The 6000-nt window shown below is 45.1% G+C and overlaps 1 long non-coding RNA gene across 3 annotated transcripts in view; it reads left to right on the top strand.

The window, feature by feature from the left end:
* The first annotated feature begins 291 nt into the window (after positions 1–291).
* LOC125391809 (uncharacterized) overlaps positions 292–6000 on the top strand; it is a 37773-nt gene continuing 32064 nt past the window's right edge. For 2 of the 3 annotated variants that reach the window (XR_015737911.1, XR_015737910.1), the window contains exons 1-2: positions 292–430; positions 1052–1232. This is a non-coding gene — a long non-coding RNA (uncharacterized LOC125391809). Of the gene's footprint in view, positions 431–575; positions 718–1051; positions 1233–6000 lie in introns of those variants that run through there. The other variant, XR_015001386.2, reaches the window with a different exon arrangement.

Raw genomic sequence — 6000 nt, 5'->3', positions numbered from 1 at the left:
GGGTTACTTATTTATTTACTTGAGACAGGGTCTCATATATGCCAGACTGCCCTCAAACAGGAAATGAAGCCAAGGAAGGCCTTGGACGCCTAACCCTTCTGTTTCTTCCTCCTGTATGGTGGGTAAAGGGCATACTATTCCCAGCCTATTCACTTCTGGGGATCGAGTCCAGAGCGCCATGCATGCTGGGAAAGTACCAGCTAGCTACCATCCCCACCCCTCCTTGATGTGGGAGAATTGTCTGTATTCTGTCAATCATATTTTAATAAAACGCTGATTGGTCAGGCAGGTAGTATAGGCGGGAAAACCAGACAGGAAGTAGAGGTGATGCAATGAGAACAGGAGAATTCTGGGAAGCAGAGAAGTTCCTCAGCCACTCCTGCAAGCAGACCACCGAAGAGGCAACATGTAAGCTGTCACATTGAGAAAGGTACTGAGCCCGTGTGGCTAACATAGATCAGAATAATGGGTTAAGATAAGTCATAAGAATTAATAAGTAGCCTGACCTAATGGGCCAATCAGTTTATAACCTTATGGAGTCTTGTGTATGATTTTCTTTGTTGCTTGCCAGCTGTTGGGGTTCTTGGAGGGATGGAAACCCCAACAAGCCGGCCCCCTCATGTTACACCTCCTCCTGGCTTCCATCTCCCGATGCAGCTGGAATGATCCCAAGCGCCTCATCTCCCTTCCTGTCTGTCTCAAGTGCTGGGATTATAGGTGCGTGCCACCACACCTGGCTTCCCTTTATAACCTTGTGGGATCACTGTTGTTTACTGAAGCATTGTGACAGAGTGCAGATTGCTGGGACCGTGTTTGCCGGGATCATGACACACCTTTAGAGAGGGTTTCCAGCCACCCCCACACTTAACCCAATGTCTGAGGATTTCCTGGCATCTTAGACCCACTTTAACTCGGCAGGACCATCTGTTGCACCAAGAGTCCTGCCTGCTGCTCTATTGTCCTCCTTCACAAATTATTATATTATGGAACCAAGCTGGAACTCAGGTTGTCTGAGTGATACATTTTTTTTTTCTGTTTTCTTTTGTGGAAGATCTCTTGTTACTGTTCACGTGACAGAGGATCATCGCACCATCTCCCACGGCCAATTTTGGATATTTCTGCCTGAGAGAGAGAAGATCCTGGGTCCCAGTGTTGGTCTTCTCCAGAGCGCCCCCTGGAGGAGGTGGTGACCGCAGAGCTTGAGCGCAGAGAGAGATAACAGGTGACTAAGGGTAAGCAAAAGTGTGCTTCGGAAAGTGAGGCATTTGTATGAAGGAGTCATTTATAAATTTATAAATTAGGGAGCATAATAATAAGTCTAACTATGTAGTGTAGTAATTTTATTACTATATAGAAGTAAATATAAATTTATATGTAATATATTTTATATTTATAGCAATATTAATGTTTATATTTGTTATATAGAAATATATTTATATATAAATAATATATTAATATTTTTATAGTAAGCATACATATAATTGAACATATATTATATAAATGGAAGAAATGTTTCTCAACTGATTTTTTAAAATTATAACTTTCACTGATTCTTTCTGGATTTCACATCATGCATTCAGATCCCACTTATCTCCCTGTCTTCTTGTAACTTTAACCCTGAGCCCTTGCAACCTTAACCCCAAACCAAAACCCCAAATCAAGAAAAGTTAAAAGAAAAACCAAAATCCAAACAAAACAAAGAGACAAAACAAAAATAAAAGTACACAAAAAGTAGAATCTTATCATGGTAGCTGTAGTGTGGCCCACTGAGTCACAGAGTATACCCTACCATAATTTAAAAGCCAAATTTGAAGCAAGCTTTAACTAAATGCTGGCCAGGTAAATGGGCTCTGGACAGGTTTGTCTCTTGGTTTCCAGATCCAAGTATCCATTTACAGCAGCTTAAGTATTTCTCATCAGGTCTAATCAGAGACAAGCACACATCCTGACAGACCTCCAGCCTATAGCCAACCAGAGGCAAGTGTACATCCTGATGTATTTCATGCCTAAGAACCACCACCCCTTCCCCCATGCTCACATGTGATCAAGCACATCTGGTGCAGATGGGTCAAACAAACTTGTTTAAGGTAGTGAAAAACATTGGCTTGTTATTTCTTATAAACAGTAGTCTCCAGCATGTTAGGAACTATCTGTCCTTGGGCAAGGGGCTTACAGATGGGGGCTCTCATGCCCTTAGGACTGGCTCACTTTCACCCTCTGATAGCAGGGTCAGCTCTGGTGTGCAGCCCAGGTGGGGTGCAGGGCCTGTTCTCCCATGTGTTGCAGCTGGTGAGGGCCAGGCTAGTTCTCTCACTCTTGAGACCCTAGGGCAAGTGCTCTCACATGCCACAGGTGGCAGTGGTTAAAAGGGCCATCTTTCCCTTACTAATGCTACCACATGACAGATGAGGGGTGATCAGATCAGGTCTCATGCTCTCATGCCCTCAGGGTTGGCTCACCTGCTTCCTTGACCACAGGGTCAGCTCTACTATGTGACTCAGATGAGGTGCACTCCTATGGTGAGGTTGGGGATATGCTGGAGTGGGGGCTAGCTCTCCCGTGAGGAGTAAGACCAGCTTACCTGCTGCAGTATCCAGTGAAGGGTAGGGCCAGCTATTCCAGGTTCAGTGAAGCATGGGGCTGGCTCACATAGAGTAGTTACAATGACCCTGAGCCCATAGCTCAGGTTGGATGCAAACATGGCCCCAGTGGCATCATAGGCAACCCAGATAAACATGGCTCCTGGGGCAGCATAGTCCCTGGGCACCGACATGGTCCCAGGAGACTGACCAGACCCCAGTCTTAGTGACCCTTGGTGACAACAAGAACCCCAGACATCAACTCAGACCCCAACTGCTGTCAGGCCACGGACCGAGATATGACTCCCTGAAGCAGCCCTGGCCCAGATGACAGCACAGGACGCTCACATCAGGATGTCCCTGGTGGCAGCATGACCCGCGGATATCCTCATGGCCACAGGTTGCAACCCAGACTTCAGGCATCTATGTGGCTTTTGGTGGCAACCTGGGCCATGGATATCAATACAGTCCCTGGTTGTGGTAGGACCATGGACCCAGACATAGTCATAGGCAGCAGCCCAGGCAACACACTCATCATCCAAGTCTGAGGGCTACACGGTGAGTTTTAGGCCAGCTTGGGATACATAGTGAGATTTTTTTTCTTTTGATTACATTTTATTTTTCAGATTATTATGTGTGCACATGATGGGTGGGTGTGTCATGTTGAGAGTGTAGAGGTCAGAGGACAATTGCTGCACTCAGTCTCTTCTTTCACCATATGTGTTCTGGGACTTGGACTCAGGTCATCAGGCTTGGTAGTAGGTGCCTTGACCCTCTGAGCCATCTGGATGCTCCAGTGAGACTTTCTCACAGACACAAAGATAAATAAATGAATGTTATGTACACACAGAAAGAGAGAGAGAGAGAGAGAGAGAGAGAGAGAGAGAGAGAGAGAGAGAGAGGAAGAAAGAAAGAAAGAAGTAAAGAAAGAAAGAAAGAATGAAAGAAAGAAAGGACTAGTGATCTAACTAGACTAGACTCTACACAGCTCTCTCTGGGCTTTTCCCTCTGTCTCTCTGGTCATATTACCCTCTTGAAAGCAGACATCAAGACTGATATTTGCAGACTAGAGTTACTCGTAAGCCTCAAGACCTCTGCTTCTTCCCCACCTTAACAGGTTCTACACACTCAGATACTGAATAGAGGGAATGGTCCCTCCTTTCTAGTTCCCAGTGGTAGGATACTATCAGCTCCCTAGAAATAAAAAGTTTATCTGTCTGGCCAAGTGTGCTTTCTTTCCCAATACAGAGTCTCCCTGCAAATCACAGCTCCTTGTGCAAGATCCTGCGCCCTGGAAGTCCCAGAAAGGCACAGGGCAAGGCAATCTGGTGACTTTTTAAAAAAATTTTTTAATGGTTTATTTAACTTTATTTTATGTGCATTGGTGTGAAGATGTCAAATCCCCTGCAACTGGATCTTTAGACAGTTATGAGCTGCCATGTGGGTGCTGGGAATGGAACCCAGGTCCTCTGGAAGAGCAGTCAGTACTTTTAGTCACTGAGCCATCTCTCCAGCCCCTGCTTGGTGACTTTTTTAAGGTTAGTAAATCACCAGTAGGATATTGCCTAGGGTTTTATCTGAGACCCGACTTTGGTTTGTTACCAAGTGGATTTTCCTATCTGCATATCTGTTGCTCAAAAATGGAAGCGATTTCCACAATCCCCGGCTTCAGTCCTTCCGCTCCAGAACAAGGCGGCATTGTGCAAGCGAAGCTGCTCCTAGTTTTGAATTCGTCTTGTCCTAGATTTACCTGTGGGAGTGGGCAGTGCAAAGAAGGGATGGCTTGTTAAAAATTTTACAACTCAATAGCAAAGCCGACATTCAAATCTATAACTGATTTCTGGGTCATTGCTCTCCCGGCACCAGATTAGATATGGTGTGTGCAGGCGGTCCTATCAGGATACCTAGGCCTCCAGCTGACCAGAACTTTCTGTTGCTAATTCTAGGGAGTGTCACCTCCTTCCTGTTAAGGCCAGTTGTGACTTAGAGAAAAACATGTCCTTCAGTTGAATAAGAAGGTATAGTAACAGTTTGGGGTGAAAACTCAAATAAATGAAATTTTAGAAAAGATTTTCGACTTCAGGTCTTAGGTATCATTGGAGGGAGAATCATATAATAAAATTTAGTAATTAAAAAAATTATCCAGATGTGGCAGCACATGCTCTTAATCTCAGGACTCAGGAGGCAGAGGCAGGGGATCTTTGAGTTTAAGGCCTGACTGGTCTACATAGTGAATTCCAACCCAACTGGAAACTCTACATAGTGAGACCCTGTCTCAAAATAACTAACTCAATAAATAAAAACAACAACAGTAATAAATTATAATTAAAGATCTCAGATGATGGCCAGGTGTGGTGTATGCCCTAGGAGACTGTCAGGAATCCTATTGGCTGTTCAAGGGACTTCTGAATTGGTTTACATGTTGGCTCCTCTTTTGCATAACCTGTCACCCTCCCTTCCCTGAACCCTTCATTCTTATCTTGGCCTTGGTGGAGAGGTGGCATCCTCTTCTCTTGCAAGTCCCCTTGGAGTGGACCTCAGGTCAGAGTCTTCAAATGTTGGGAATGGATTAGTAGTGGGATCCTCCTCAGATAACACATCTCTGGCAGTCCCCCAGCGATTGCCTGGGAAATGTCAGAAAAGGGAAAGCCTGAACTAGGTCAGGCTTGCTTCCCAGGGATCCATTAAACATTTTCAAGTCCAGGATTTATGCCCATTGCTGAGTTGTTCTTGTGGTCTACACTCAAATATATCAGTCTGTGGCCTTCTATCTTCCGAACCTGGGTAATGCTGGTCTCTGGTTTAGGCAAAGAGTAGTTGGCACTTGGTAAGACTAAACAGGAGGCTTCATAGTCAATGTCCTGTTCCTGGATTTAAGATCAGGTCTATTAAGCTCCAGATTCAATTCTTCTGGAAAATGCTATCTGTCTGGGGGACTTCTTTCTGGGCAGTAAACATACTACTAATTCTATTTTGGTGTGATTGCTACTGCCTGGCTGCTATCCTTTCTCATCCTAGACCACGAGGGGCAAGATTAGGGGGCCAAGCCGTCATCACCACAGAAAAACACCCTTTTTGTTTGGTCCGCTCTTGCTTCAAACCCACCCTAGGCACACACACCAGATCCCTTCCCGTCTCTTCAAAGACATGATTGAAACGCCTATGTGAATTTTCATCTACAGTCTCGCCATTGTATCAAGTGTGCACTAAAGCTCGACGTTTGCCTAGGGGAATCAAGGCAGTGCTGTTAGGGCTCCTTCAGCATCTTGTTTATGTCCTTAGCTGGACCGCAGCCTACTGTTGTTTCAGCCATGATCATGACAGAAGCAGGCTTGCCCTTCTGATCCTGGTTTTGAATGTCTTGCTGGAGTACACTTCACACTGAGGATAAATGTCTAATCCTTTCCCCAGTCAGCGAGAC

The sequence above is a fragment of the Myodes glareolus genome, chromosome 5 (assembly GCF_982192425.1).
Source record: "Myodes glareolus chromosome 5, mMyoGla1.1, whole genome shotgun sequence".
Taxonomy (NCBI): domain Eukaryota; kingdom Metazoa; phylum Chordata; class Mammalia; order Rodentia; family Cricetidae; genus Myodes; species Myodes glareolus.
This window is presented reverse-complemented; position numbering and strand designations above follow the sequence as displayed.